The 21,707-nt window shown below is 39.6% G+C and overlaps 2 long non-coding RNA genes across 2 annotated transcripts in view; one reads left to right on the top strand and one right to left on the bottom strand.

The window, feature by feature from the left end:
- Positions 1-21,707, bottom strand: part of LOC141579396 (uncharacterized) — a 230,762-nt gene that overhangs the window by 113,855 nt on the left and 95,200 nt on the right. The window lies entirely within an intron of this gene.
- LOC123619525 (uncharacterized) lies at positions 11,360-20,881 on the top strand. Its single transcript, XR_006728173.2, has 4 exons — positions 11,360-14,914; positions 17,374-17,547; positions 19,002-19,082; positions 20,069-20,881. It is a non-coding gene; the product is annotated as an uncharacterized LOC123619525 (long non-coding RNA).

Here is a 21,707-nt window from a genome sequence, read left to right as displayed (position 1 = left end):
TACATTACAGCCAAGAGAGAATCCTGACAATCAGCAAATGAGGTATGCTTCTGAAGACTGCCCTCCAAACACCAAAAATCTTCTATTTAATAAGCCCAGGAAACCAAAATGTTGGGAAATGAGACTATGTGAGACTATAAAACACCAAATAGTATATTTAGTCTTTAGACTCCAAAGGCTCTGAAATTAGGGATAATTTGGAAAGAAACGGTCATGGGGTTTATAAAGGGATGTTTGCAAATTGTTTTTTTCATCTTCGAGACAGAAGCTGGGTCAGCACCCAGCTAACCATGGGTATAGACATCAAAATAGACACATGATTGCTTTTCTCACATGATTTCTTTGGGTATTTTTTCTACTCACTGAGAGAAAAGTAACATGAAACTATAAACTGATCTTTCAAAGTGGTCTGTGGATTTTGAGAAGAATCCGAATGTCAGAGATAAAGGATTTTTTCTTTAAAAAATAGTGTTTTTCAGTGGCAGAAACTTTTGCTCAATCAGGGTATTATGCAGAACGTGTAAGTACACGTAAGAGAGATGCAAGCAGCGGTGGTCTGGCTGCAGTCTGGGCAGCCACATCACCCCCACCCCCGCCCCCGCCATGTCTCCCTGGCACCTAGGCAGAGCACAGGATGAAACCTACTCACACAGCCTAACCCGCTTATTTCATTGGGAATGAAAAGGAACACGCCAGCGCATATCACAAGGACAAATAAGGAAACTTCAGAGTAGACACTCAAACCCGAGCTCCTGACGCCCGTTCATCCTTTCAGCTAAGCCATAGCAACCTTTCAAAAGGACGGAATAACATGCTTAAAGAGAGTTCTCTTGGCTGGGCTCGTCAGACTTCTAAGTACAATTATGTCTTGTAAGAAACATTTCCTCTTCTGCCAGGGGTCACATGGCATCCTCTGGAACGGGCTTGGTCCTCTCAGCCAGCCTCAGTCTGGCCGGCACCATCTTCCTGTGCTTTCCTTTTCTAACCACTCACATATACCCATGAGATTCAGGGCTAATGTTAGAATTTTCTTAACTGGTCTCATTAAAAATTGCTATACAAAACCACTCTGGACCAAACAGCTTGCAGGATTCAATTGTTCCCTCCAAGTTGGTGAGAGGAGGTACGATGCCAAGACTTACAAAGCTGTGACAGAAGCAGTCAGAGCTTCGCAGAAGGCACTTTCTCCTGTATGTTTCTTCGACACCTCACAGTTGGCACAGGAAGAATGCGGGGTGGGAATTCGGGAAGTCAGGGTAGGAGTTGACGTCTCATGGCTTCATCTTTAGCTCTCCCAGCAAGGACTGGAGTAGGTCACTCAACACGTGCACCCCATCATTCGTCTATCCAGTGTGTATTTATGCACTAACCAGGGGCTATGCCAGGCTCTGAGGATACTTAAGTGAGATTGTAACCCATTGCACTTACAGTGTGGTAAAACAAAAAACAAAATAAAATAGCAATTACAGACTCAAGAGATGCTGCTGAAGAATGAGCAGAGAGACAGACCCAGGGCTGTAGACTTTGACTCCGGTAGTCCCTGCCCCCAAATTCACGCGCCACTTATTCGTCGTTGTATAGGCTCCACCCACACTGACTTTGTCCAGTGAGAGAGCAGCGAGCATGCTGCAAGCAGAGGATTGGTAAATGCTTACATGTGAAGGCCTTCCTGGCATGGGAAAAAAAAAAAAAAGCCAAAGCTAGTCATACAGAGAAAGCCACAGGAAGAAAAAGAGACAGAGAGAAGGTCCAGCATTCTGATTGTCCTCACCAAGGTTCCGGACACATGCGTGTAGCCAGCTTGAAAGTTCTGGTCCCATCCATCCCCTGACTGCAAAAGCATGGAATACCCCGAGACAGCAGAAGAACCACCCCCAGCGTCCCAGCCAACCCACAGAATCATGAACAAACAAAATGGTGGTTGTTTGTGGTCACCAAGTTTTGGGGGTGGTTTGTTACATAGCAATAAAAACATAAACATGTACATTTTTTAATATCCTCTTTTGTTAAAATTGACACCGGGTTAGGGGTTTTAATTTTGATTGATTATTTTTGCCAATGTGATCTCTTTTTAAAAATTATGTTTCCCAAGTGATTATTGCTATAGAATAACGTTTTCAGTTTGTGGCATGCATGCAAATGTATTCATTTGAGGAAGAACAATCAATAGACTATTGTCAAGGAAAGGAGTCAAGAAACAGAATTTCCAGGAGAAAGAGGAGAAGAAAAACTGAAGACAGTCTGGGAGAGTGAATTTTGTTTGCGTATTTTTGAAGTAAACTGATTAGCTTGTTTCTAGGGGAAAAAAGTCAGTCGGGACAGTCTGTTCATAAGTAGGCTGATGACGGGTTAGCAAAGGAAAGAACTGAACTGTTTGCGGATTCTCCCCCAAAATGGCTAACGGGCGTCCTGTCATTAGATCATGGCTAAGCCAGGCCTTCACCATTTTCCTCATCACAGTTCTACATGTGGATTTTAATGTGCTTAGCCACTTTATTCTAACCTTTAAATTAATTCTTTTAGATTTTCTCAAGATGAAATTAGATCATCTGTACACAATGTACATTTTTCCTTTCATTAACATACAGCCACTGACAACACCGCATCTCATGTGGGATATTAACACAAATTATGAAGTACTTAGAGCACATGTCCAGCTGGTGCTGAGACCTTACAAGGCCCCTTGCACTCCAAGGTATTTGATCAGTGCAGCTGAGGCTGCTCTAATTTGGACCAGGGAGCAACGCCAGATGGGCCATTTAGAGTTAATTCTCACTATAAAAATTCTTCTGAAATCATCTGACTCCTCAGGAAGTTCTGTCTTAGAATCTGGGCAGTAACAATTCTTTCTTCGAGATTCAGCAGATGGTTAATTCTCATCACATAGCACTCCACAATCACCCAACTCTATGGGATGCTGAGTTTATTTCCTGGAAAATCAAAGTGAAACAAGCACAACTTGGCTGAAAATGGTTTTAATAATATCCAACAAAATCGAGGGTTTTTTTTTTTTTAATTTTAGAGCCAAATTTTATAGGTGAATATTCCACTGTCTCGCTCTGCTTGCTGTCTCTGACCAGTGCACACACACACACACACATGCACACGCATGCACACACATGGACACACACTACCATCACCATGGCAGCACCACCCACACAACCCATTACACCTCACAGCCTTTAGGTGGGAATCAGGTATATACTATGTTCCCCAAGAGATCTACCACGTAACTCTAAAAATTATCTATTCACCGTAGGAAATCTGCTGTGCTAACAGACTAACAGATGGAGCTTTCTGTGGAAGAGGTTAGAAGCGGCTTCTTCTATTTAAGAAAGTTAAGGTTTATTCCACAGGTTGGTGATTAAATCTCTAGGGAAGGCCCTTTTCTTCCCCAAACACTCAACATATATGTTTGCAAGTCAGGAGAATATGAATTTGCTTTCATTTAGCTGACCTGCGGCAAGTTATTTGGGACAACAGAACAGACCACCATCTGCCTATTTGATGCAATCAGAAACGCCAAGACACATGCACCACGATGTTCATAGCAGCACTGTTTACAATAGCTGAGACATGGAAACAACCTAAATGCTCATCGACATATGAATGAATAAAGAAGATGCAGTGTATACACACACACACACACACACACACACACACACACACACACACACATATACACACATACACATACACACACACACATATACACACATACACAATAGAATATTACCCAGCCATAAAAAAGACTGAAATAACACCGTTGCAGCAACATGGATGGACCTGGAGATCATCATACTAAGTGAAGTGAGTCAGACAGAGACTGTTATATCATTTACATGTGGAATCTAAAAAATTTGATACAAATTTATTTACAAATCTATTTACAAATTAAAAACAGATTCATGGAATAGAAAGCAAACTATGGTTACCAAAGGGGAGAGAGGGGGAGGGATAAATTAGGAGTTTGGAATTAACAGATACACAGTACTATATATAAAATAAACAACGGACCTACTATATAGCACAGGGAACAATATTCAGTATCTTCTATGACTTATAATGGAAAAGAATCTGAAAAAGAATACATATATGTATAACTGAATCACTTTGCTGTACATCTGAAACTAACATTGTAAATCAACTACACTTCAATAAAAAATAAAACTCGGTAAGAAGGAGAGATTTCAGACGGGCTCACTCAACACCTGCTCCAAACCATTCCATGTTACCTTCCTAGATTATAGGCATTAACTGTAGTTTCTTTTGTTTTAAAAGTTCTCTTATTTCTGCATTTTCACTCTTTCTTTTTGGCCTGGACACCCCACCTCATCCCCGCTGGAGGGCTCCTTCAAATGTGTGGTGGGTCTTTGTTTGGCTGTCCAGATTTCAGAGTGATTTGCAAGGAAAAGCTGGTTTGGAGTGTTACTGAGTCCAAACTATCCAAATTCATTCTGCTCACCACATGACAGGGCCAATAAATCAGGAGACAAGGTGTTGGGGCAGGAATAATGATCTTATTTGGAAAGCCAGCAGATGGAGAAGATGGCAGACTAATGTCCTGGACAACCATCTTCCCCCAAGTCAGAATTCAGGCTTCTTTTATACCAAAAAGGGGAGGGGGTGCGGTTGGTTGTTGCAAACTTTTTGGTGTCAGAATCCTTTGTTCTTGCAGCTGTCCACGTAGGTCAGGTCATGGTGTCCCTGTAAACCTCCAACGAGACAAATGTTATCCTGTACTGCAACTTTTCATCTCTGTATGAATGGGAAAGTGTTATATCCTTAAGGGTCAGCCCCTTGAGAAGGGGCTCTCCTGTATATTTCAGGCTATAGGCAATATTATTTTACAAAAGGTGCAGAACCAGTAGGACTAAGCACTGGAATCAGAGCATAGGGTTAGAGCTAAAGGAACAGATCTAATATGGAGTCAGATTTGTTCTTCCCTGCTACAGGAGCTGTGTATGTGTGAGAAAGGGTTTGTGAATTGCTGAAGTCTGCTCTAGTTATCAACAGAGAAATCATCTTTTCTGCAGTGCTAGAATGCATTAAGTCTTTCCCCAAGGGCCAATGTCCCCGAGAAGAAACGCCAGTCTCCAGCCTGGATGAGATACCCAGCTGCCAGCACTGGACGTGTTGGTGTTGCAGTGAGGTGGGGGAGAAAGCAAGGTTCCACTCTTCTATACCCAGGCTATCAATTAATTCCCTGGTTTTTGGCCCCAAGCTTCATTCCTGCCCCCTACTACACCCAGCTACTCCAATCCAACACTTTTGAGTGTTTATAGAGCAAATTGTCAAGATGCCTCTTTATGAACAATCCAAATGATGGCTTCCTCGGTCCACGTCACATCCTTCATTTACATCTTTCAGAATTTTTGTTCAAATAGTTCTTCTACTGAGACTGCTTATCATTCTCCTTGTTGCTGGAGATCTGGTTTTGTTTTGTTTTGTTCTGTTCTGTTTTGTTTTTTGGTCTCCTTTTATGTCTCTTCAGTGGGATCTCAGAAGGGAAATAGGTATGTGTGTTCAATCCACCATCTTTAATCAGAAAACCTCTGACTATGCATTTAGACCTGTGTGGGTCATGGAAGACCATTTGTTCTTGTGTGTTCAACGAGAGGGGGACAGAGGAGGAGTTTTTCCTTAAAGAACTATTAGCAGGCGAAGGGGATGTTCACCTTGGACTGGAAGCAAGGAGCAAATGGGTGGGGGCCCCTAGTTCCAGAAACTTCTCACTGGTGAAGGATCAGCCATGCAGAGCCGACCAGGACCAAGGCACAGACCGTGAGGAAGGCCCAAGAGTGAACATTCCCCAACATTCAGTAAATTGTTATTAACATCACTTCCAGACCTATATCTGTTTGGGAACATTAAGAATGGGAACTCTACTGACACTTGGAATGAATGATTATGGGACAAAAAACAACCTTGAAGGACAATTTCAGAGAAGGTGTGACAAGACTAGCAGAGGACCAGAGAATGTATTTGTGGATGGAGTTGAGGGCCATTACACCCTAAAAATCACTTGGGGAAGGGGGCCCTGGGAGAAAGATAGGTCTTGTCAACCTGGGAGTATTTTTTCATTGTTATGTTTCAACATTAAAATAAATATAATATTTTGTCTCAAGCTGGTGATACAAAATATACTTGTTGGAAATATTTTGAATCTATGTTTTGGCTTTATTACATAATCATATTTACCTCAATGCTCTAGTTGGTTTTAGCTTGAAGGACATTCTTGAGCTATTGATAAGAATGTCAAAGGGAAAAGGGGAATTGTTTAGCTGGGAGGATTCTGTTTGGATTTGCCTTGCCCTCCTGGGTGACATCTGGGGGTGTGGATCAGTGTCACACAGGGCATGTGACTCCGCGGGGCAGTGAGAAGGCACAAGTCCCTGACCTCTCCCTGAGACTGGATGCAAATAAAAACTGATGGGGTGGAGTAGCTATGGAAACCGTGAGGGAGGCTTTTTTTTTTTTTTTTTTTTTTTTTGCACATGAATTACAATAAAATGACTGGCATCTCTTTTTCTCTTTCCATCTGTGACAAAAGTTCTGTGTCCTGGTTTCTACCTTCCCTTAGAGTAAATTATGAGGAAAAGAACATCACGAAGACCTGTTATTACCAGAGTGGCATATTCCATCTTCCTATGGAATCATTTTAAGTCATTTGATAGAATTAACCATGTAAGTCAGTCCCATATTTCCTGAGAATGTTCACATTTGTGCAGGTGATTTTGGAGAGAGGAGCTTCTCCAAAGGAGCCTCTTTCAACCACATGGATATGAAAGAAGGTCGTTTTGGAGACAAGGAGGCTGGGATCTGGAGAGACAAAGTCACTTTCTGAAAGGCCTCCACATGCAGGTATGAGTCCCTCGGTGCACAATTTGAGATTTTTATGAAGTTATCTGTTTTCCATCCATTTCCCTTTATACATTGGCTCTCTTAGCCTTAATCAGAAATACACATTTTATGAGCTGCTGACATGTATAACCCACCCTACCATTTTATTGGAGACTTTCTGCATTTTGTCCTTTCGTGGACCACGTATTAGCTCTTGGACTCTGAGTTTTTTAAAAGGTATCATTTTTGTTTCGCTCCAGGCCATGGTAGTTCCACTTTGTGCCCGAGCCACCCACCATCAGCTGGCACTCTGCATCCACTTGTTCTAATAAAGTGTCATCAGGAAGGCCCACAACTGATCCAGGGTAAAAATCCTGTTCCAGCAGCAGGTGACTCATCCAATGCTGTGTGTCCACTGGAGAAAAAGAATCCCATTGCAGCATATTCCTTTTCTTCATTATTCTTATTATGCACTACCATCCAGGGGAACTGTTATTAATTCTCTCCTCAGAGAGGCCCCCAATGCATTTCAAAGACTATGACACCAATTATTGTAGGCATCTTTACACTCACTTTGTTTCACTCTGTTCTACCTTTCCAAGGAGAGGGTGTCTTGCTCTATTTGCACCTTTTTCTGTGGATATCCAGGCCAGTGATGGGAGAACCTGGCCAGCACAAGGAGAGCCCCTCAGATCCTCGCAGATGACACAAAACGAGCTCACGAGGACAGGGGAGAACAGGGTCCTGCAGCACGTGGACGTGGGAGGCTGTCGTCTCATTCAGCCAGAAAAACACGGAAGAACAGACCCGTGGGTTCCAGTATTTCTTCGGGTCTCTCTCAGCTGAGAACTGAGGTTGTACTCCCCAGCAGATGTGAGTGTTTCCGTTCAGAGGAGATGATCTTTAAAAAGAGGAAACCAGCCGAAATTTGAGGAACATTTTGAAACATGTTTTTGTGCTTTGGAAAACTTTCAAAGTATTAAGCAGAGTATTTCAAAATCAAATTTATTGTAGATTTTCACTACTATCGGTCTGAAAGGGCAGTCGACGTTTAATTAATTTTCTCAGGTAAGGCTATGATACCTATACAGGACTACAGGTAACAATTTACAAGATACATTGATCATTGAATTCCTTGCTCTTATTTATTTAGCAATTCCTTGATTAATAACTAACTAAATAAATATTTATTTATTATTTATAGTATTTATTACAAAGTCCTACATAAATTATAATAAATTCATCTGATATTTATAACAAAGAAAGAAAATTTATTTATAAAAAATTATAAATTTATTATAAGTAAATAAATAAAAAATAAAGGAATTGCTCTTACTTATTAAGCACTAGCAAGGAGGGGCAGTGGCCGAGAATACAGACTTGGGAGTCCACGATATCTGGGCTTCATGAAGAGTTAAACATGCACTAGCTGCTCGACACTGGCCAGCTCACCTAAGCTTTCTAGCTCTCAGCTTCATAATCTTGAGGCTGGGGAATGACAATACCTATTGCACTGGGGTATTATAAGCATCCGTGTCTGACACATGGCGAGCACTCAGTGCTAGCGGTTGTTCTGCTCTAGCGTATTACTGAAATGTACAAACCTTGCCTTTCCCACTGATTTTCAGCAGCCAAACACCCTCCACAGTGTTTCTGCAAATTCCCTGGGGTGTACATTTTCATGCCCCTGGTTCAGACAAAGGACATCTTTCTTACACTCCTCACAGGATAATTTATTTCAAAATAAAGAACTGGAAAGATCTAACTGCTAATGAATACAGAATGCTGGATCTTCCTTAATATTGAACTTCAATTTGCTATTGCAAATTTTTAAATCTATTTTTAAAATGCTCATTCTATATTCAATTGTTGACATTTTCAGGTCTCTATTTTGTAGGGTAAGGACAGCATTAAATATAAAATGAAGGACAGATCTCTGGTGTAACATTTCTAAGGCAGTGCCATAATTCGTGCCCCTGCGTGTCTGGAGAGCTCGCAAGCTGGCTGGGGCCCCAGGCACATCAGAGATAATGTCTCAAGGAGGGGAGGGTGCTGCGTGGGAGGAGGACATGGCAGAGCACTGAAAAGTTCCCTGGGGAGGGCGTCTAGTTCTCCAGGTCCTAATGAATTTTGTCGTGATGTTGTGCCACTCGTCTCTTTGCTAGCTCTGTCAGAGCATTCTGAACAATAACAGTGACAGAAATGCAATGACAGCCACTCTTCATCCCCAGTGGTTTCCAGAGAAAGTGACAGGTATGCACAAACAGTCTCTCCCAGTCCTGATTAGGTATTCCACGGGTCCACTCTTTGAAGGAATCCAGGAGTGCTGACATGTCCTAGCTGCTTCATTTATCTGCCAAGATTTGGGTATCTTCTACAGAGGTGGATTCGAGAGCTTGGAGTGTGGTTTCGGGAGCTGGACTCACCATTTTAGAGCCCAGGATTGTTATGCCCTAAGACCAAAAGCTTGCTAAGGATAAGCATTTTAGAACTCTTCCGTATCCTGCACAAGCTTTATCTTGGTGTCCTGTACATACAAGGTGCTAAGAATAGTTGGTTGATTGAGTTGAAGTTCTCCTTCCTCTGCCTGTACCATTCTTCTGACACTAAAGTCCACTTACAAAGTGCTTGCAAAGTGCCTCTCTCACACTGAGTATGCCACAGTGGGATGAGTATGTCACACTGTCACATGGAACTGTGTTGGTTTCTTTCCTTCATTCTCTGTTTTCATATTGTGCTTTTTTAGGGGCCTGAGAAAATAAAACATGGGCTCAAGACCAAAATATGTGACTCTTAAAGGCAACTCTCTTTCCCTAGTGATTTATCGATGTTTTGAGTTCATTGCATAAAAGGACTCAACATATTTTTTAACCTAAAGGGCTTTTTCCTCCTCAATTTCTGTCTGAGGGGCAGGAAGTAGGTAGGAGGTGTTTATTTTTCAGTTTTCCTGGTCTTCCAGTTACCCGATCACAAGTCTGATGGTCCCTGTTCTTTGAGATGCTGACAGAGTGATGTCATGCAGTCAAGGACAAAATAAATCCAAAGAAAGAAGGAATGACACAATAAAGATAAGAGCAGAAATCAATGAAGCTGAAAACAAAAACCAGTAGAGAGAGTCAGTGAAACAAAAAGCTGGGTCTTTGAAAAGATCAATAAAATTGACAAACCTCCAGCAAGATAGACAAAGGAAAAAAAAAAAAAAAGGAAAAGACACAGAGACCAATAGCAGGAATGAAACAGGATATTGCTACAGACCCTGCAGACATCAAGAGAATGATAAGAGAATTCTAGGAATAAATCCACACACATAAATCTGACAACTTAGATAAATCACTCAGTTTCTCAAAAACAGAGTATGAAGTAGATAATTTGAATAGCTCTATGACTATTAAGGAAATTGAATTGGTAATTTAAAGACTCCCCAAAAAAGAAAGCTCTAGGCTAAAATGGTTTCATTGGAGAATTCTATAAAATATTTAAAGAAGAATTGATATCAATCCTATACAGTCTTCTGTAGAAAGTGAAAGAGAGGGGAACACCTCTCAATTCACTTTATGAAGCTAATACTAACTTGATCCCAAAATCAACAAAGACAGTACCAAAAAAAGAGAAACCTACAGACCAATATCCCTCATGAATATATATGCAAAAATTCTTAACAAAATATTAGCAAGTTGAATTCAGCAATATATGAAAAGAATTTTATACCATGCCCATGCCCAAGTGGGGTTTATTTCAGGGATGCAAGGCTGGTTAAACATTAAAAATTAATCAATGTAATTTACCATATTAACGGGCTAAAGAGGAAAAATCATATGATCTTATCCATAGATGCAGAAAAAGCATTTGAAAAAATTCAGCAGCCATTCATGATAAAAAGCTTTCAGAAAATTAAGAAAAGAGGGAAATTTCCTGAATTTAATAAACAACATCTACAAAAAAATTTCTATAGCTAACATCATACTTAGTAATAAAAGAATGGATACTTTCTCCCTTCAATCAAGAATAAGGCAAAAAGTGTCCATTATCACCACTGCTATTTGACATAGTATTGAAAGTTCCGGCCAGTTCAGCAAGGAGAGAAAAGGAAATGAAGTGCCTACAGTTTGGAAAGAAAGAAATAAAACTACCCCTATTTGTAGATGACATGATATTCTACATAGAAAATCCCAGGGAATTTACAAAACTCTCCAAGAATTTCTAAGTTCAGCAAGATCACAGGACACAAGATCAACATGCAGAAATCAGTTGTATTTCTCTATACTAGTAATGAGCATCTGGAAACCGAAATGAAAAATACAGAACCAGTTACAATTGCTCGAAAAAGTGAAATATTTAGGTGTAAATCTAACAATACATATATAGGCTTGTATGCGAAAACTATACAACACTGATGAAAGAAATCAAAGAGGATAAAAATAAATGGTGACATAGCTCATGTTTCTGGATTGGAAGGCTGGGCATAGTAAAGATGCCCATTTTTCCAAGTTGATATATGGTTTAATATTATGCCTATCAAAAATCCCAGTAAGATTTTTCATAGATTTAGAAAGAGTATTCTAAAGTGTACATGGAGAGGCAAAGGAACTGAGAAAGCTTAAATAATTCTGAAAAAGAAGAATAAAGCACCTGAATTTGAGGCTTGTTATATTGCTATGGTAATCAACACTGTGTGGTTTTAGCAAAGGGATAGACTCATTGATCAACAGAATAAAGAGAGAAGGAAAAAATCACTCCATATGGATATGCCTACCTGGTTTTTAACAAATGTGCAAAACAGTTAAATGGAGGAAGGAGAGCATTGTCAATAAATGTTTAAAGCAATCAGGTATCCATAGGCAAAAAAAGAAAAATGAATGTAGACAAACTTCATATCATATAAAAAGTTAACTCAAAATGGATCATAGGTTTTAAGTGTAAAATGTGAAACTATAAAAATTTTAGAGGATAATGCAGGAGAGAACTTGGGGGACTTAAGGGTCAATAAAGAGTTCTTTGACATGACATCATAAAAGAAAATATTAGTAAATTGGACTTCAGCAAAATTTAAAACTTTTGCTCTGCAAAAGACCTTGATGAAAAGGCAAGCTACAAAGTCAGAGAAAAAAATTTGCCAACCACATACCTAAGGAAAAACTCATATCTAGAATTTATAAGACTCCTCAAAACTTCACATTAAAAAAAATCAAACAATCCAATTAGAAAATGGGCAAAGGACATGAAGAGACACTTCACTGAAGAGGATATGCAGATGGCATATAAATACATGAAAAGATGTTCAACACCATTAGCCGCTAGGGAAATGTAAATTAAGACCAGGATGAGGTATTAAAACAGGTAACAGCAAATGTAGTGACAAAATCGAATGTTGTGAGAATGGAGAGAAACTGAATCTCTCATACATTGCTGGTGGGATTGTAAAATGATTCAGCGAGTCTGTAAGATAGTTTGGCAGATTCTTTAAAAAAAACTACAAGTGCAAATACCATATGACCCAGCAATTGCACTCCTGGGCATTTATCCCAAAGAAATGAAAATTATGTCCACCCCAAAACATGCTTGCTTAGTCACAGTTTTATTGGTAATAACTAAAAACTGGAACACCATGGAACACTGCCCAGCAATAAAAAGTTTTTTTTCCCTTTTTTAAAAAAGGCCTGTCTGATTATATCTCATCCCACCTGCAAACATTTCATGGTTTTCACTTATTCCAAAGGTGAAGATGTGCACTTGTAACATGGCTCAAAAGTCCAGTAGAATGTAGCCCAGTTGTCCACACTCGACAAAAGCTGGTCCCTCTTTGCCTCCTAACTTCCAACCACACTCAACTCATTCATCTCATGGTAAATCTGCCTCCAATGGGGAGACAGTCTGTGCCACAGTGGTGTTCTCAAGGTAATACCATTCGAAAACAAAAAATAAACAGAAACAAAATTCCTCTCCATCTTTCATTCCTTCTCCTTTATTAAATCAGAAAATCCAAGTCCAAGTCATTTACCAACAGTAAGTAACTAAAGTTCTCTGAGGCTCAATTTTTCCACTTGAAAATTGGGGATTAGTAATATCTAGCTGGCTGGAGTCATGTGACACCCAAATGAAATTATGCGCCTGAAATTGCTTTTGTGTGTGTGTGTGTGTGTGTGTGTGTGTGTGTGTGTGTGTGTGTAGGGGGAAGCTAGTTAGGTTTATTTATTTACTTATTCTTAGTGGGGGTACTGGGGATTGAACCCAGGACCTCATGCATGCTAAGCATGTGTTCTACCCCTTGAGCTATACCCTTCCCCTGAAATTGCTTTATATACCATTAAGCACCATATAAATATAAGTAACTATCATCAACAATCAAATGCTCACCCGCTGAAAACACTGAGGCAGGAGTGAGGAAGTGAGGAAGAAGGGGCCATCTTGGGAAACAACCAGAATGTTTTCCACCTAAAACTCTGGAGACGAGGGAAAGATTTTCGAGCACCTACTATGTACTGCTCTGTATCAGTTCTAGATGCTTTTCCCCGTGACTGACACTCATTAAATATGTTTAATGAAACATATACATTTAAATCCTGAGAATAGGGCTTTGAAGCTTGAAATAGTGAAAAATTGCCCAACAGCGTAGAGATGTCAGTAGAAATAGATCATTCTGAACATCTCATGTATATCATCTCCATTCTTTCAGAATTTCTTGAGCCGGCATAACTCCCGCTGATTTCATATCTAGCACAAAGCAGAGATGAACCACCACCCCGTCAGCAGGTTTACACTGGCTGGGACACAGCCTTCCTTCATCGATGGTAAAGCATTGCTACAAAAGGATCAGACTATAGTTGGCTCTCCTGCAATGTTACATTAATCAATGAATCAATCCATCAAGTACTTATTGATTTGTTACTTATTACAAGGTGCTATACTGTCCAGCTGAGGGACAAGGAGGTTCCCACAGAGGCGTAGAATGAGGTGAGGAAGACAAAGAAGGACACAGCACAGACCCTGTTCTCAAAAAGTTTGCAATCTGTTTGAAGAAGTATTATATATACATGTCAAATTAAGTAATCAGGTCAAAAATAAATAATAGCTTAGTGAATGCCTAATTGACAAATGAGAAATTAGACTAAAGGGGCTATTGAGTTCAGAGAATGGAAAAAGCTGGAGTGGTCTGTAAAATTTTTATGGAAGAGAAGCTATTGAATCAAGCTTTAAAAGATAGCCTAGGAATTATGTGGGAGGACAGGAGGAGTAAAGACAAGACAGATGAGGTGACAACAGGAAAACATGACCAGAATTGTAAGATACGAATGAGATTCATGGAATAGACTGATGTGGCTGGAGAGAAGGATAAAAGACAATAAAAAACTGGAGTTAAGACTAAAAATGAGGTTAGAGTCTACGGTGAGGAAATTTGAGGGCCAGAATAAAAGATTTGTTTTCCTATATATGAGTGAACAGAATGTTTTTGGTTCATTTTGTTTATTGGTTTTAGGAAAATTCAGTGCTACCATATTTTTATTATTTTTATTTAAAACTTAAGATCTTGATTTTTCTTTGTTCCCTTTGAACAAGGCCAGAAGAGAGATATGGAATGTCACCGACAGGAAGATTTTCATGACCAAATCCAGCATCAGGATGGCATCATTTCAGTGAGATTTAAGCAGCCATTGCTGATTTAAAGCTGTGGTTTCCTTGCCCACCTGGACTCTGACGTATGTCCTGAAGGCAGAATTTGCTCTTTAGGTTCAATGCTTACTTTTTCCAGCACAGTTGTTTCGTGGGGTTTCCTTGTACCATTTATTTTCTCCTCCCTGGTGGCAGCAAAAAGGCCTCAGCACCTGCCTGGACTGACTCTAGACTGGAAGCCTCTTGGCCTTGACCTACGGTCCACCACATTTTGGCCTAGAGCCTAAAACTGTTAACCTACAGACACCTCCTGGGTATTGTTTTTTGCCTTTTCTTAAGAGAATGGGGTGCCATGCCAATTTCTAGAGGACAGCCCAATCTGCTCCTGATTTCTCTCCTAGTGTACCCTGGGCTGACCCACAGGAGTAGCCTGTCGGCTGTGGATCTTGGAGTCTACTGATCGGTAAGCCCCAGACTCAGCAACATGAGGGCGTTCGGCGGCCCCACCCAGCAGGTCCCTTTCTCACTGGCTGGCCATCGTCTTCTACTTCGTTAATTGTCAGTTCATATCTGTGGTGTCCAGCCTCCAGGACAGGCCCCAGTGATCTCTGCCTCCAGGTACTCATGCCCTTCCCACCTGTATAAGGACCAGTTTATGTGACCCTAGAATATTGTGGAGGTAACGGTGACTTCTGCCTTGCTCTTCCCCTCTGGGATTCCTCACACTGGGGGACGGCACCTGCCATCTAGTGAGACACTCAAGCAGCACTACTTGGAGAGGCTCGTGTTTCTAGGCACTGAGGCCGCTTGTCAACAGCTAGTTAGGAATTAAAAAAAGAAGAAACCCATACCCAAATCCTGTATATGAGCCACCCTCCCATGCCAGTCAAGTCTCCTATGACTGACATCTTGACTGCATTTTGTAAGGGACCCTGAGCCCAAACCACACAGCTAAACCACCTCCCAACTCCTGACCCACAGAAACTGTAAAAGAGCAAGTGTTCATCTCTTTAAGCTACTAAGTTTTGAGATAATTTTCTCTGCACTAATAGATAACTAATGTAATATCCCTTTGCCCACTTTTTTTCTGTTATATTTTTTCTTAGTAATTTTTAAGAGCTCTTTGTATCTTAAAGATAGTAATCCTTTGTTAAAAATCTAAATTTTTTCCTAAGTTTATCACTTTTATTACTTTGGTTTTAGTACAAAGAAGTTTTATATTTACATATTCAAACGTATTAATCATTTCTATTTTAGTTTTGCCTTATATGTCATATTTAGAATTAGTAACATAACAATTTTCTGAATAAATATTTGACTATGTTTTCTTTCGGTAATTTTTTTTCTTTAAAATCGCAAAATTCAACTCACCTGGAATTTATTTTGGGTCTAGTATGAGATGGGAATCTAACTTTGGTTTTGTTTCTTTGATCTTTTTCTTTTCTTTTTACCAAATTTGTGGCTAGTTTTAATCATAATTCTGTATAATTTAAATATTCTGCTACTTCCAAGTTCTTTTGACCTGTCCTCCAAATGCTTCGTGATCAAAGTAAAGGCTAAGCAAGATTTTAAAGTTTTTTCTGGGGAGAGGGTATAGCTCAGGTGGTAGAGTGCACGCTTAGAATGCAGGAGGTTCTGGGTTCAATCCCCAGTACCTCCTCTAAAAATAGACAATAAAACCTAGTTACCTCCCCACTGCAAGAATAAATAAATTAAATAACAATAAAGTTTTTTCTGAATCTTTTATCACAGAAGTATGGTCCTCTGCATAGGTTAGGACATTTAGTACCTTGGCCGGATGTGGGCACAGCTATCGATTGGGAGGAAACCTTACATGGAGCCCCATCTCTCAATTTCATTCCACTGTATTTGGCGCTGAATCTTCCCGCCTGACTCCATATCTCCCTATGGTTTTCCAGAGGCCCTCCCTTCTCACCATACCTGGGAACTAGACCTTCACAGGGAAAAAAACAACTTTATTTGCACAGAATCCTGTGGGAGGGCTTGTGAGCTAATCAATAAGGCAATTTTAGGTAAAATACCAATATGTAATGGGTTGCTGTCCCTACCCCAGCCCCACATCCCTCTCCCAATACATTCCTAAGATGGCATTTATGCCTTGATTCAAAGAGAATTTCATGTTCAGAAGTTTGAGTAGTGAGAACTTCTTACCCCTCAACTGGTAGAGTTCAGGCCTGGCCCACCTTTGCATAACCACAGCCAAACCCCACTGCCCGAGAGCGTCTGAGCTGTCATGATGGTTCAGGAAAGGTATTTATCAGTTGAGGACACTGAATCTAGATCAGACAAAACTGCCATTCACAAGATAAACGACCTGGAGCAAGTGCATAACATAATCTCTCAAAACTCCAATTCTCCCACATACAAAGAGGAATAATAAAACTCACTTCAAAGGGTGATATATGAGATTGTGTGTAGAAAAAAAAAAGTACTTGGCTTCATATCTGGTGTATTGTGAATGCTCAATAGACAATGTGTCTTAATATTTTTGATTCTTTTTTTTTAATAAAAAAGTAACTTTTCTTTATTTGTGAAAACCATGAGAAATATAATTACTCAGCTTTACTGATGCTGTTATATTGTTTTTAATGCTTTACACTGGCTTTTTTTCAATTAAAATAACCATTATAATATATATTTATTTATAATTAAATTTTTTAAAAATCCTTTGTAAAAAATACAGGATGTTAAATTTAGAAACAGAAAAAATATTACTCACAAGCCCATAATTAACTAAGTTTAATCATTGATTTAGAAACTTCCAGAATGGTATCATTAAAAATATACTCAATATTGTAATCATACTGCACAAAAATTTTAAAATAACGTTTTAAATATCCAAGAAATCATTCACTCTGTTTTCCCTTTCTTCTTTTTTCTCACTACTTATACCTGACACAGAGCAATCTTGGAAGGGGGCATCAGGAGGATGTGACTACTGGTTGACCCTTGAGCTGGATTCAGGCATTTAAGGCTCCTTAACCCCTCCCCTGTCCCTGGAATGTGTTTCACTTGCCCTCCCTGCAGGAGAAGCCCCACCAAATACACAGCCTTGTGACAGTAATGTGTTTGTTGGTAAGACCATCCGGACAGTATTTTAAGGCTTCTATATAAACTTTTAAGATTCTGGTGGGGGTATGAGAAGACTCTTGTGGCTGCTCAAGCCAAGTCTCATAAGTAAGTTATCTTGCTGATAAAACCTGCCACCCACTAAGCTGCAGTGGTCTGCCTCTTTCTATGATCTCTCCTTGCCCTCTGTGCTGAACCAGATTGTGGATCACCAAGCAGACTTGGCTGAAGTACATCCTCCAGTGATTCTCTCTGTGAAGATGTCTGGGTGGAAATTTTTTTGCATCCTTTTTATTTCTACAAGTATATTTCATTATTACTCTCACAACTGCTAATTTGTCCAGGTGCATAGTTTTTAGGGGGTTTTTTTGTTTTTAATTTTTTTCTTTTTTTTTGCCTTTCTTTTTTTTTTTTTTTACATTTTTTAATTGAGTTATAGTCATCTTACAATGTTGTGTCAAATTCCAGTGTAGAGCACAATTTTTCAGTTATACATGAACATACACATATTCATTATCACTTTTTTTTTTTTTTTTTTTTGCTGTGAGCTACCACAAGATCTTGTATATATTTCCCTGTGCTATATAGTATAATCTTGTTTATCTATTCTACATTTTGAAATCCCAGTCTGTCCCTTCCCACCCACTACCCCCTTGGCAACCACAAGTTTGTATTCTGTGTCTATGAGTCCATTTCTGTTTTGTATTTATGTTCTTTTTTTTAGATTCCACATATGAGCAATCTCATATGGTATTTTTCTTTCTCTTTCTGGCTTACTTCACTTAGAATGACATTCTCCAGGAACATCCATGTTGCTGCAAATGGCATTATGTTGTCGGTTTTTATGGCTGAATAGTATTCCATTGTATAAATATATCACATCTTCTTTATCCAGTAATCTATTGATGGACATTTAGGCTGTTTCCATGTCTTGGCTATTGTAAATAGTGCTGCTATGAACATTGGGGTGCAGGTGTCTTTTTGAAGATTCTTTAAGTACTAGACTTGAGTACAGTTGTTTATGACAAAAATATGGTCCATGAGGTTCCATATTACCCTAATCATATCCAACTTTAATACTAGCATGAGAGACCCAGTGAGGCTAGTTGATTAAACATAAGACAAACCATTGAAACAAAACAATTCAGGAAAAAAACTGCAGTTCTTTTTTTCAAGCAGAAATTCAATGATGGGTGAAAATTCTCTCAAACTTTTCATCTCTTTCTTAAAATTATGCTTACTTCTTCCCATTTAAAAATAAATCACAGTCTCAAGATGCATTGTCACATTTGCCTTGTATCTTCTTAAAATGTAAAAATTATAAACATATTTCTGATTTTTTTTTATCTTTTAACACTACTTCCCACGTGGCTTGAGTTTGGGGACTATAGCTGTAGAAGATGTGCGATTCTGGAGGAGTTTCCTCTCTAATGTTGTGTGTCTTTCCTTTCTCACTGCAGAGATAAAAAGCCAGGCTGAAACTCTCCGCCAGCTCCCATCTGTCAAATCCATTCTCCCATTTCCATCGTTCATCAGTAAAGGTAGGATAGTTTTCTGCTCTTGTGCACTCCTTTAAATCTCTTCTCTTCCAGTTTTATTGAGATATAATTGACAGACAGCACTGTATAAGTTTAAGGTGCACAGCATAATGGTTTGACTTCCTTTCAACAACATGAAATGACTATCACAGTAAGTCTAGCAAATATCAATCATCTCATATAAATACAAAATTAAAGACATAGAAAAATAAGTTTCCTTGTGACAAGAACTCTTAGGATTTACTCTCTTAACAATTTTCATATATAACATACAGCAATGCCAATTATGTTTATCATGTTATTTATTAATAACTTATATATAAAATGCCAGGTGTAATGCTAGCACTAATTATGCAGTATTTCTAGTGCTCACAACAACCCACCAGATGATTATTATTACTCCTATTTTTCAAGTGAGGGAACTGAGGCTCAACCCCATTAAACTAATTGACCCAAAGACACACAAACTTGCCCAACTTCAGTGCCTGGGCTTCTATCAGTCAGAAGCACATCTTAGGGTTAAATGGGAACTCAGATCACGTGATCTAACTCTTTTACTTAATGAATGTGAGAAAATATTCCTTTTAATCAATTCTATCCTCCACTTTTAAGTTGTATCCCTATTATGAACTTGAACTATCCTTGCTTTCCTATCTCTGTGTTCTGTGTCCTCTTCTTGGTCCCTCCTTCCCAATCATTGGAGGAAATGTCCTGGGGTAACAGGATAGGTCAGAGGCCAGAGAGGAAGGTGGATGGAATGACAGGGGGATGTAGTGGCTTTAGTGGTTTAATCCACTCGCGATTGATCAACAGTGGCTATTTCATCCTCCTTACAACACCTGGTTCAAGAACGGCCAATTCTGACCAAGAAACATGAGGAGAAGTCTGCTGGGGGTATTTCTAGGATCAGTTTCCTCCCTTCTAAGGAGGAGACAAAGGAAGAAGTAACCATTCTTTTACCTCTGGATTTTGTCTCTGGACTTGTGCAGCCATCTCACTCCCAGCCTGAGACTGAACGAAGCTCTGAGGATTGTCATGGGAAGATGCAGAGACCTGTGTCCCCAGGGATATTCTTGAGCCACCAAATCAAACAACTCCAGCACCCACAGGACCTGAGAGCTCTTATGAGAGATGATACATGCCCTGACTGTTTAAGTCAGTTTGAATTGAGCTTACTGTTGGGTGAAGCCCAAAGTATCCCAGGAAAGATGTAGTTTTATGGGTGAGCACTGCTGTCCAGGCTTGGAGGAAGGCAAAGGGCTTCGTGGAAGTATGAAGGCCTTTGAGAAGAAATGAGAAAGACATTCCAGAGGGTTTGTGTACACTAAAATGAGTTACTGATGGAGACTGCTTTTCCAGGCCTCTAAAAATAGGATGGAGCCTCATTCTTCTGGTATGATTTCAACTATTCCCATTGAAAGGCAGAGGGAAGGGCTAGAATAGCTGATTTTAAAAGGTCAAATTCTGAGGGGTCACAATGCCCGCTTTCATAATACTCTGAAGCCTGAATTTTATCTTTTTAATCTTTCAACAGTAAATACATCTTGAGATAGGTTTTTTTTAATTCACAAAGAGAAAAGAAAACAAGAAAGAGATGATCATATTCCTACAATTATGCAACCTAGTGTCAGGGAAATAAAAAAATACATATTTTCTAATGGAATGTACTTATAATGCCAGAATATGATTTTGTAATGCTTTCTATAAATCTCCTCAATAAACGATTTCAACTCTAAACTAATGTAATCTATCCCCCTTCCCTCCCTATGTTTTATTTCTCGACGGGTTATGGCTGGGTTATGTAAGGCATTTTCTTTAAAAATTGTATTAATAAAAATGTGAAGTCTTAATAGAGTAAGTGTTCTTATATCTCGAGGTATAATCTCTGTAGCTGGGGGAACTTTGACAAATACTGGATCATTTTAATTGAAGTAATAAAGCTATGGGCTTCCAAGAAACGGGATGAGCAGACATTTTCTCTAATATAAGCTACCTGCTGCATGACTCACAAGGGTGAACCCCTGCAGGAAATGGTCAGTAATAGCCTCTGGTGAATCATAAAGCAAAACAATTACCAGTTGCCCACAACCTGGGACGACTTGGGCAACATATGCGTGGAGAACATGCAAGTGAAAGCCAGGTGCGTGATTGGCCGTGACTTTTAATACATGACTCATCCCGAGAGAGAGAGAAAGTATTGCCTGAAGTAGAGTCACGATGGAGATGCAGACTATTAGGAGACCTTTGAGGTCTTGTTCATTCAACGTGTACTTACGGGACTTCTTGAGGGCATCCAGTGCTGCACGTGGCCCTGGAAACATTGAAAGAGAAGGCATGGTCCCACTCTTAAGCAATTTGTGGTTTAATGGCAAGTTGTGGGATGGTGGGATAGACAACACCTATCTGTTTGAGGAAGGTCAGAGAAAACTTTTTGGAGGAGATAACCCTAGAACTGAGACCTCCATATTAAGAAGTTTTAGAAGGCTGGGTGGGGAAAAGTATTTTAGCCCGAAGGAATAGCACCAGCCAGAAGGAACTGCACAAAGGTTAAAAAAAAGGGGGGGGGGCACCTTAGAAGTGATTCAATGCAGGTAAGGCACAGAGTGTGTGGGAGATAGAGCCCGCGGT

Source organism: Camelus bactrianus, chromosome 12, assembly GCF_048773025.1.
Source record: "Camelus bactrianus isolate YW-2024 breed Bactrian camel chromosome 12, ASM4877302v1, whole genome shotgun sequence".
Classification (NCBI taxonomy): Eukaryota; Metazoa; Chordata; class Mammalia; order Artiodactyla; family Camelidae; genus Camelus; species Camelus bactrianus.
The sequence above is the reverse complement of the archived record's forward strand: the minus strand, read 5'-3'. Positions and strand labels throughout refer to the sequence as shown.